At 36.0% G+C, this 12,364-nt stretch overlaps 2 pseudogenes; one reads left to right on the plus strand and one right to left on the minus strand.

The window, feature by feature from the left end:
• Window positions 1-961: 961 nt before the first annotated feature.
• On the plus strand, window positions 962-3,413 carry LOC149119247 (putative vomeronasal receptor-like protein 4; annotated as a pseudogene).
• A 7,331-nt stretch (window positions 3,414-10,744) lies between these two features.
• LOC127485582 (uncharacterized) overlaps window positions 10,745-12,364 on the minus strand; it is a 226,917-nt pseudogene continuing 225,297 nt past the window's right edge.

Genomic DNA, 12,364 nt, shown 5'->3' on the forward strand with positions numbered 1-12,364 from the left:
TCCCACTTTAACAGGGCAGGACCAGGTCATTTACCCAATGAAGGTTAGGACTATCTGATTCTTCACAAATGAAGTTAACAGCCCAAAAAGAAAAAGATGATGCCAATTAAGGAATGAGAAACTGTACCTGAGAGGTCTAAAATCATGGCAGTTGGCATACTTAAATATTTTCTAAAGCAGGTAAATGTGACGCTAGCCTGATTGTCAAGAGAAACAAACTTAGATGAGTGTATGCAAAGGTCCTGGAGAGAGTCCATTAACAGCACACATAACTTATCCCTATATCTCACAGCTCCCATTTCCCCATAACTGCTCAGTGCACTCTCATCATCATACCAGGCTTATCCTTGGGTTTCCTGTCCTGAGTTTCTTCTCATTTATTTTTTGATATGACTTGCAATCTGGAATAACAACATAAGGACTCCCTCCAGCCTCCTAATGAAGGTATTATACTCATCCATCCTCATCCAAGATCTTGACCAAGATATCCTAAACTATCTAATAACATCAGAAAACCATGAACCACAAGACAGCACTGTAATCGCTACTGGAGTTTCTGCACAGAGATAATATGTTCCCAGAAGACACACATTTCTATTTGGAAAACTTCAAAGAATGAACCAGAAAGCTCTTGGAATAATAAATGATTATGGACATGCTGTAGAATTCAAATTTATTAAATAAACAAGTAAAAGAAAACATAATTTGATACTTTTTATTTAAAGATTATTTTATTTTTAAAAATTTTTATTTAAGGTATGTAAATTTTCTTTATTTGTGGGCATCTAGAGGGGTGAACCAGTGGTGGAAGATAACTCTCTCTCTCTCTCTCTCTCTCTCTCTCTCTCTCTCTCTCTCACACACACACACTTTATGTGTGTGTGTTTGTGCATTTTAAAATAGCATTTGAGTTTGTGCAGGTGGCTTCTGTCTGTCATTACAGTTCTTTTGTTTTATGTGAATGTCTAACCTAAGCCCAGAAATTTTATCAATCTTTTGATTTCTGGTTCATTTAATTGTGGTATTATCCTCACTGTGATCCAGGATTACCTTTGTGCATTGGAATATAAGTTGAAAGCCAGAATAAAGCAAATGAATGTTGTCCACACTTTCTGTATCCTGAGACTGTTTATGGGCTTCACCTTCAGACCAAGTATCCACAGGTTGTCACTTCTTAGAGTGATAACTGAGCTGTACATCCAGATTTTAAGTAGTTACCTTGTTCAATAAAGGACCCAATTATTCTTTACACTCTGACAGAATTATAGGTGACCATGCTCAAACTTTCTTCTATTCCATTTCTCACACATCAGTAGAATTTTATTATAAATTCAGTGATCATGAAATGATGAGACTGTCAGATTACTCACAGAAAAACTTATGATGTTAAATTAAGTTTAAAATGTAAATATACAATAAATATTATTTTTGTATTCTTACATATGGTATAGACCACCTAATCTGGGGAATTTAGACAACTCTTCAAAATAAATTATGTAAGTGATTGTACTTCATCTGTTAATGACCTTCCACATCAACCATGATTTTCCCTCATTCTGGCTGCATGTTACCCAAGAGCCTCATTTTAAAAAGACAGCAACTGAAGATCTGTGAGATCAAATCTGTTTCAGGGAATGGTGGGCAATTACAGAATGAAGGATACAAGTTAGAGAGAATCATCCAAATATTGCTATGCAGTAAGAATAAAATATTTAAACACTTATCTACTTGTTTATGTAATTATTGTGTCTCTTACTGAATTGCTAATAGTAGTAGGAGTAGATCAATGTAATTATATACATATACAGCTATAAGAATTGCATAGATATTACTCCATGCTAACTTTAATTAATGGAATAGAATTGATTATGATCCTTCAAACATGGAAATAGTCCTTTAGTCAATATGATCCTGGGGCTTTTCCTGGATCTATATTGTCCAGAGGGTGCAGATGTATGTTTATGGAACAATAAGTTCTTCAGCTCTGATACATAAATATGTTTGGTATATTAGCCTTTGAAGAAATTTCAACAAGTGCTTAATCACCTGGAAAATGTGTCCTTTGACACATTACTCATGCAGGTGCTATGGTTGTAGAGGAATTTTCTACTTCAGCCATTCTTTGCTGAATACAAATTTTGTTTGCTCTGTGTGTGTGTGTGTGTGTGTGTGTGTGTGTGTGTGTTTAAACAGAATGCTTCAAAAAGTTTACAGGAAAACTAAATTAAAAACACATTTATTTTGTTGCAAAAGTTTTTGAAATCTACAAATAGAGGGATATTCAAAGGGTTCAGAAAATGGATGTTGGATGTTGGGACAAAACTTCATTTATTGTAGAGGGTAGTTCAGAATTTTACTACAAAGAATTTATATAAAATAAACTGGATTTGTTAGAAGTAAGTGGGCAAAATAAAAATGATTTTTGATTATTTTCATGACAGAAAAACTACTGATGATAGGTCACCTTTTTGCTTGATTTTCAGGTATCTAACATGTTTCTTCTATGCTGTTAAGATCAATGAAATTTCCAATTATGTTATTAAGAAATATGGTTTTTTTTCCAAGCTGGAATTGGAATCTTAGCCAATGCCTTCCTTCTTTTCTTCCACATCTTCACAATCTACCACACTCATAGGCCTAAGCCTACTGATGTGACCATCTGTCACCTGGCTTTTGTCCGCATAGTGTTGCTACTCTCTACACTGGATATTTTATCTGCAGACATGTTCAAGTCACTGAATTTTCCAAATAATGTAAAATGTAAGGCTTTGTTCTATATGATCAGGTTGATGAGGGGTCTCTCCATCTGTACCACCTGCCTCCTTAGGATCATTCAGGTTATTTCCATCAGCCCCAGCACCTCCTGCATAAGACTTAAGCAAAAACTCACAAATTATGCTATCCATGCTTTCTTCTGTTTTTGGTCCTTGAACTTGTCCTCCAAGAGTAGCATGATAATGTACACTGTAGCTCATTCAAACATTACCCATCTACTCCATGTCAGTAAGTACTGCTCACTTTCCTCAATGAACTCTATCTTCATGGAAATATTTTTTATTCTCACATTGTCACAGGATATCTTTTTTGTAGGAATCATGCTTCTCTGCAATGCATACATGGCGATTTTCCTAGCTAATAATCATCAGAGAAGATCTGAGTACCTTCACAGCATGAGCATTTTACCAAGAATCTCTCTAGCAAAAAGGGCCACCAATACTGTCCTGCTGTTGTGAGTTTCTTTCGTGATCATGTACTGTGTGGATATTATAATGTTATCCTTCTCAACCATATTGTGGAAATATGATACAATTGTCCTGGGTGTCCAGAGACTTGTAGGAAATGTCTATGCCACTGTCAGTCCTTTTGTGCTTATTAGTGCTGATAAAAGAATAATTGGTATTCTACAAACATGATTGTTATGACATCCATTTTAACAAGTTGATGAAACAAATCTGAAAACAAATCATAACATCCATTAAATATTTTAAAATAGTAATATTTTAAATATTTTGAAATTTTAATTATTTTAAAAATTAAAAAATTAAAATTAAAAATTAAAAAAATTAAAAAAATAAAGTTAAAATTTCAAGATTTTAAAGTATAATCTATACATGTGGATTTTTACTTGTGTTTTTTACTTGCATCTAATTTTTTTTTTACTTTGACACGCCAAAGACCATGTGCCTCTCTTAGTTCAATGGTCTTCATGAATTGAAGCTTTATCCTTTGTACTTTCTTAACTTAATGCAGAAAGAAATCTTCTTTCTCTTTTTGGTGTGTGCACCTATGAATTTTCTTTTGGTACCTAATCCCAAGATCTTTTCTTTTAAGAAGTAAAGAAATGATCTTCTTACTGCAGAAAGTAGTTTAAATTTAGTTTTCTTTGTTTAAGGCACATGAAATCACTATCAAATTCTACAATAATGACAGTTTCTCTGTGATCTGTCAATATTTATTTCTGTTTTCACACTATACAACTATGGGAATTTTGCTCTTGTCTTTGTAGACTGTAATCCTCTTTTTTCCCTTCTGTCTATCTTGTTTTCCTCTTTGATGTTACAAAGAGTGAATATTAGTTAAGCATTTTTATTAAATTTTCACTTTTTACACAATCAACTTGTGAATTCATGGATTTTGTCTTGTGGTCAAGTTTTGAAACTTATACAATATAAATAATTAGAATATTGTCTTTTATTTTGTTTCCATAGTTCAGAGAAACAATTAGGTTATTTAATTCCTTTTCATTCTAACCTTTGTCTATGTAAATTTATATTAAAAATTGTATGAATCTAACTTCATTGTATTTGACTGCACTAACTGTATAATGTTCAACATGTTTTATATTAAGTAGATTCACTATACTTTTAGTTATTTACTTTCTTTTTCCAAACATGCCTTTTTATGCATATAGTTTCTTGTCATTTTCATGCTAATGCTATTTTTTGTGATTCCTGATCCCCATTATATTGGCTTACATGTTAAAAATATAATCCATGTGTTTGAAGCTTAGGTAATGTGGAATTTCATTTTGGTACATTATTTCTCATATGAAAAATAATGTAAAGATTGATTCTCATATAAGTAAGAAATAATCTTGGAAATTTTGAAGTTAGTTATTTTTAATGCCTTTTGATCCCTCCAATATGAACTATGCAAATTAATTTGTCATATTTGTGGTGAATCTTCTATGAATGGAATATTTGCTTATTCGTTTGCTATTTTCCCTGGACCATTTTCCTTGTCGTTGGGAGTCCCCAAAATTTTATTCCAATTTTATTAGACAAATGAATGTAATAGCATTGAATATTTTACCTTTTACCAATCTAGGTTGCTAACATTTTTCTCCAAAAGTGCAATTATCAATAGTATAGAGAATGGCATTTCACATAGATTTTCTGAATTAGACAACAATATTTCACAAGAAATCCCCTTTTCCTATTATTTGGAACACACTCCTCCTCACCAATGCACTACAGGGTAATGATTATTGATAGAATATAACTTTAACACTATAAAATTGATTTCATATTCTTCACAAACCTATGAAATATTACACTCCTTGTCAAGAATGGTACCTATATACAAGTTCAGAATTAGTTTTGCTATAGCTTTAAATTAATATTGGTGGGCTTATTTTCTGAATTCAGGATTTCATCTTTTTTTGTATTTAAGATTTTTTTTTAACTTTTATTTAATGAATATAAATTTCCAAAATACAGCTTATGGATTACAATGGCTTCCCCCCCCTTAATTTCTCTCCCACCTGCAACCCTCCCCTTTCCCTCTCTCTCCCCCCTTCCATTCACATCAAGATTAATTTTCAATTCTCTTTATATACAGAAGATAAGTTTAGCATATATTAACTAAAGCCCTGACTGTTGATGAACAACTTAATACGTTATCCCTCTTAGTATTTTTTTTGTTTGTTCTACTTAATACTTTTGGTTGAATACTGTAATCAATACACAGTTATTCTCAAGTGTTGAAACTTAACTGAAAAGTGATCGCTGTTATATATAAGAGTGGGAATAAGAGAGGGAAGAGATGTGCAATTCAGGACATGAGGATTTCATCTTTTATCATCATTTTTCCTCATTAACCTTCTCATTAATCTACAAAAATAATCCTTCTGAATTTCTTGTTTAAATTGTAAGTTAACTTAAACAGTCTTCATTAAATGTACATGTAGGTACATATCAGCTTTTGTGGTTACATTTTACATTATGTTTTCTATTGTCATTACAGTGCCCAGAAAATTTTCTCTGGTGCATTTCTGCTGTGAGGGACTTAATGACAAATTTTATATGTAATCTTTCTATTTAAATACTCATATCTGATTTCTGAAATAGAAATTCATCCTTTGTTCCCTGGATGATATGTTTCTCATTTATTTCTCTGCTTAATTAGTCATTTTTAAATAAATTACTGAAAATTATTTATGTTCATGCAGTTCTTTGTTGTTTACATACTGATTGACTTTTAATGAATCAATGGAAATGGCTAATTTCTGTTATTTTTCTCTCTTGATGCATTTGAAACTGTATGATACTTTTAAAGAGAGAGAAGGGGAGGCAGAGAAAGAGAAAGTGAGAGAGATCTTCCATCTGCTGGTTCACTCCCCAATTGTTCTCAGAGGCCAGAGCTATGCTGATCCAAAGCCAAAAGCCAGATAGAAAAGGAAGCCCTGAAATTTTCCAGCTGGTTCCTGATATACAAGACCATAACAATGCAAGTGTCAGTTTATTAGCTTTTGCATGCTCAATCAGTTAGAGCTAGCCACAATCTAAGGGAGAGGAAAACACAGACCATAACACAAGGTAAAGATATCAGGTGCTTTCTTAAAATTCTGCTTTCCAAGCCCACTCTTCTCTGAAAACTTTGTTCATGATACAAAAAATCCCGTACTTTTGCAAAAGTGTTTTAAGAGGTGAAGACTCTAAAGTGGAGCAAATATATATTTTTTCCTATGTCTAAATTCCCACCTGAACACCCTACACATCTTTAACAGGATAAACTTAGTTGAAGCACAGGAAAGTACTGTATTATGAAGGGTGACATCTACCAATTAAAAGACAGTGCAGTCCCTTATGTGACAGCTTGAAATGTCTCCAGATATTTCACAAATTTCCCAGTTGAGACCATGTCTCTACATCATGTTAACTGCAATTAGTGGATGCTTTTCTAGTAGTGAAGAACTGTGATGATGATTGGTAGGCATTGTCTCTTTTCTGTTATAACATTTATCATGGAGCAAATTCTTCCTGATTTCATTTAAATCGTGATACACCTATCTAAATTTGGATCGACTGCTGATATTTTATCATTTGCACTTTCAAGTTTGTGAATTAATGGCGGAGTCTTACTTAATGAAAAATGTTGATGTCATCTCTTTTCCTTTGGTCTCCTCACTCTATTTTTTTTTAACAGGCAGAGTGGACAGTGAGAGAAAGAGAGAAAGGTCTTCCTTTGCCATTGGTTCACCCTCCAATGGCCACCACGGTTGGCACGCTGCAGCCAGTGCACTGCACTGATCCAATGGCAGGAGCCATTGGTGCTTCTCCTGGTCTCCCATGGGGTGCAGGGCCCAAGCACCTGGGCCATCCTCCACTGCACTCTCTGGCCACAGCAGAGAGCTGGCCTGGAAGGGGGGCAACCGGGACAGAATCCGGCACCCCAACTGGGACTAGAACCCAGTGTGCCGGCGCCGCAAGGTGGAGGATTAGCCTAGTGTGCCATGGTGCCGGCCTCTTCACTCTTTCTTAACTCTCTAAGGGAACTGGATTGTTCTTGCACTCAGAGCCCTAGTGCCTATCACCCTTAGGAATCAGGATCCTACTTTTCCGTGTCTTTCTCCCCTCCTTTGATCCTGGGTACTACTATATTTTATACAAAAGTTGAGAGTGTCCCTCCACTTCCAGTTAACAATCGGGTTCAAAACAACCATGGCTGTTCAAAAAGTATCCCTGACTGGAGTTAAAGTGCAAATGCTTTGCTCTGCAAATAAAGATAACATAGCTCATGTATCACTATGGGTCATTTAAAATCTCTCCAGGAGTGAACCCTAAGGTAGACAGTAAAAAGGCATAGCCTAGGAAAAAAATGAGGTCTAAAGAAAAGCTAACAGCCAATGGTTACTGTTGGTCAGAGATGTCTGACCAGGATAATAATGTAGACCACAAATGGATGTTCTTCAGCCAACCTGAGTCAGCTTCATTCATCTGAAGATATTCAGAGAAGAATTTGTACTGGGTTTTCTTTTTTTTTTCTCATTATAGGCTTTCCAAATGAGCAACAACATCTTGATCTCTTCTGCCTCCCTTTTGGGAAGCAGCTAAAAACAATGATACTATCTTTACTCAATAAAAGACCACCTCAATTAACTGTCTCCCTGCAGGAATCTGGGGCTAAAGTTCTTCCATCACCATATACTACCAGATTCCATTCCTAGCACACAGTTACTCTTGGGAGATGTCTGCAAACTGTCTGAAAACTTTCTTGTCTCATAGCCAACCCTAAGTAGCTGACATTGGGCAGGCATTGTTGGCCTAGGTCACTTAATGGATAAAACATAGAGCTTCAATTAATGTTAAATTCTGGAGAAACTTCTGGTGAGAAATTGCTTTGTAGCCTACCAAAATTGTTATTTATTTATTAAACATGTACTTGTATTGTGGGAAATTAAGATTAATATCAATATCAAGTTTAAAATCCTTTTGCTCAAGATGATATTCATTCCAAATATACTTCAAAATGTGTAGAGTCTCATATAATATTTCAATAAAGACAAGCTTAAATTCTGTGTGCCTTCATCATAAAACCTCAATTTTCAAACATAATTCAAAACATAAAATTTGTATTATAGACACTAATTTCTTAAGTTCATAGTTGAATTACAAGTGTATTTTAGAAATATTGTTTATGTGTCTATATACTATAGCTATAAAATAAACAATGCTCTCAGATGTATTTGGTATTAGTCATTTATCTTGAAGCTAACTATAAAATATTTGTACTATTATAACTAATTATTTTACATTTTAATACATTGGCAGCCTGCGCCTTGGCTCAGTAGGCTAATCCTCCACCTGTGGCACTGGCACCCTGGGTTCTAGTCCCGGTTGGAGTGCTGGTCCTGTCCTGGTTGCTCCTCTTCCAGTCCAGCTCTCTGCTGTGGCCCGGGAAGGCAGTGGAGGATGTCCCAAGTGCTTGAGCCCTGCACCCCAATGGGAGACCAGGAGGAAGCACCTGGCTCCTGGCTTTGGATCAGCATAGTTCTGGCTGTAGCAGCCATTTGGGGGGTGAACCAATTGAAGGAATACCTTTCTCTCTGTCTCTCTCTCTTTCTGTCTAACTCGGCCTGTCAAAAAAAAAAATACACTGGCAACTTTTCTGCTCTTTCAGATAACTATACTCAATTATCAGGGTACAGCAGTCATTCAAAAGGATATATTTTTGGCAGGAAAACTTCAGATTATCCTTTCACCTAGAATGCTTCTGTTCAAAAATTCCTTGTAAATAATTTACTTCCACTTCTTTGTGAACACTTATAAAGCTGAGGATTTTCTTGAACATGAGAGAATGGTTTAAACAAATCTACACTCAACTGCTCCATTTAAACTTTGCTGATTAAAAAAAAAAATCATTTTCTTTGTTTTTATTCTCAATAGGCTTACTATTTTCTTAACGGTGACAACATTTTCAAACTGCATTTTTCATCTTTATAATCCTTCAATATTAAATTTTTAAATGAAATGCAACTTTTCTACCTCTTATTTTTTATTAAACAGTTTCTTTAAGAGTTTTCATAACTAATTTTTAACTTGATGTCTCCTGTTAGAAATTTTCCCTAAATTGATTTTTTTCAATTTAAACTGATTATTTTTCTGATTTCTGAAATAGTTGAATGGAGATGTTGCCTAAACATTTTATTTCTAGTTATATATTTCAGGTTTTGAGTCACACTATTTTTGCAAATTGAAATTCTAACAGTTGAGAAGCCAAAATTAGCCTTACTAAAATTTATATCCTCTGTTAGCATTCTCAGATCATTCACCTTTGCATTGCAGCTTTGGTAAAAATTGAATTTGTTTTTCATTCATTAATTAGGTTATTTATCTTTTTTTGAAGATCAGGAAAACACTAAATTTTCAGTCAGTGAGTAGTACTAACACCAAATAAATGTTCCTTTCCATATATAAAAGACATGAACTTAATAACATTTTTTATTTTCCCCATAATATTTAAATACTACTGCATTCATAATAATTCAGTTATATACCATTAAGTGAACATTAGCAAAAATCTAATCTATTTATTAGATATTTTATAATGCCGATCATCATTTAGAAACATGATTTCTATTGTTTCAGAGCATAAAAGTTTTGTCCAAACATTTTGACAACTATTTACTAATCAGAGTAGAATAAAAATAGAAAGACAAAAACTTATTTGAATAATTATTTATTTGAAAGTCAGAGTTACACACACACACACACAAGGAAAGAGAGTGAGAGTGAGAGAGAGAGAGATTGTGTGTGTGTGTGTGTGTTCTTCCATCCACTTGTTCGCTGCCCAATTGGCTGCAACAGCAAGACCTGTAAAGCCAGGAGCCAGGAGCTTCTTCTGGGTCTCCAACATGGGTGCAGGGGACCAAGGACTTGGGTCATCTTCTACTGCTTTTCCAGGCCATAGTAGAGAGCTGAATCAGAAATGGAGCATACGGGACTCGAACCAGATCTCATATAGGATGCTGGCACTGCAGTTAGCAGCTTTACCTGCTTTGCCACAGCTCCAGCCCTGAAAGACAAAAACTTTTTTGGAAAAATTAGCTAATTACAAATAAGTCAGATTTAAAAATAATGGTGCTTCTTCAAAGAATTTTTAAATCTAATCTGTATCCACAAGAATCTATATTTACAATATTTTACATGATATACACATAAAAGATGCATCTTTTTGCTTTGTCCCTGTAAACAAAATAGTATTCTAATAAACACTGAAATACACAAATGTGTACTGATTTCTCCTTCTAAATTTGTAACTGATGACAAAGTTGCTAAGATCTCAACAACATAATTTTAGTGCTGCTGTTAAATTCCCCAGGAAACTGGCTAGGACTCAGAAGCACTTGGACCTCAGAGATAAACAGCGTTATTTAGAATTTAGAGGAGCTTAATCTGGGTAAAGCCTCTATCCTCCTGAAGTTCCATATAGGAATCTTTCTTTCCCAGAATGTCTCCAACTGTTACCCAGGACCCAGGTGCTTTTGAAAGCAAGGCCATTGTTCAGTATGGAGGACTCGCCATAGGCACTGTTTGTTGGTGGACACCGGCTTCCTTGTGCGTGTGCGTGTGCAGTGGTTGGTCCTTAGGAGGCACTCGGGTGCATTTTCATTTAATGGCGTGGCTTGGTCACAGTTACTGTAAACTGAGACTACAGAACGCAGGGTTTTTCTGTGGAGACTTCCAGATGAGAGGTTGCTCTTCTCCAGGATTGCCTTAGGTTTCTCATGCTGGAAAAAATCGCCGAAATCTCAGCCATGAAGAAGGTTTTACCTCATATAAGAAAGGCCAATTGTCCCATGATCTCCTCCATCAGAGTGAGAATGTCATATGGGATAAAATCAGTCTGGGTACCACTTCCCTGATGAGGATAAAGCTGTCAACACAGGTGAACAAGTCTGAGGGAGGCAGCTCCTGCTGTTCAGGAAAAGTGTCAGAAACAGGTAATAGGGACCATGAGCCAGGAGCCAGGGTCTGGAGGACCCAGCAAAACACTGGCCTTTACAGACTCAATGGTGACAGGGCCCGGCCCTCCTGTAACCAGAACACTGGGTTCCCAGTCCCATGCAGGCTCCTCCAGGCTGCCTTTAGCAGCAGCAGAAGCAAAGTCAAAACTTGAGTCGGTTTTCTGAGTTAATTATTATGCCTCTTATAGAGCACTTTAGTGACATAAAAAGTGATTTGATGAACACAATTAACTGTACAGTTTATTTTTAATATACACATTTTACTTAATATACTATATATATTATGGAGAATTCATTGGGTGAGAAATAACTTATGGTTCAGACTTTAGTGTCCATAGCTTATGATCCAGGATTTAAGTTTCTTGGGTAAAATTTTAGGGAAGGACAGACAAAAATAAAAAATGGATAAATCTCACCAAAAATATAAATATATGTATCTTTACATAGAATATACAAAGTGGGGGCCAGTGCTGTGGTGCAGTGTGTTAACACCCTGGCCTGAAATGCTGGCACCCCATATGAGCACCAGTTCTAGTCCTGGCTGCTCCTCTTCCGATCCAGCTCTCTGCTATGGCCCAGGATAGCAGTAGAAGATGGCCCAAGTCCTTGGGCCCCTGCATCCAGAGACCTGGAGGAAACCCCTGGCTCCTGGCTTTAGATTGGCACAGCTTCAGCCATTTCAGCCATTTGGGGATTGAATCAGCAGATGGAAGACCTCTCTCTCTGTCTCTACCCTCTCTATAACTCTTTGAAATAAATAAAAATAAATCTTAAAAAAAAATAATATACAAACCAGTAGGTCGGCGCCATGGCTCAAGAGGCTAATCCCCCACCTACAGCGCCGGCACACCAGGTTCTAGTCCCAGTCGGGGTGCTGGATTCTGTCCCGGTTGATCCTCTTCCAAGCCAGCTCTCTGCTGTGGCCTGGGAGTGTGGTGGAGGATAGCCCAAGTCCTTGGGCCCTGCACCCCATGAGAAACCAGGATAAGCACCTGGATCCTGCCTTTGGATCATCACGGTGCACCGGTCACAGTATGGTGGCCATTGGAGGGTGGACCAACAGCAAAGGAAGACCTTTCTCTCTCTCTCTTTCTCTCTCTTTCTCTCACTGTCCAC

Source organism: Oryctolagus cuniculus, chromosome Y (genome assembly GCF_051225735.1).
Source record: "Oryctolagus cuniculus isolate XC-2025 breed Fujian yellow rabbit chromosome Y, ASM5122573v1, whole genome shotgun sequence".
Classification (NCBI taxonomy): domain Eukaryota; kingdom Metazoa; phylum Chordata; class Mammalia; order Lagomorpha; family Leporidae; genus Oryctolagus; species Oryctolagus cuniculus.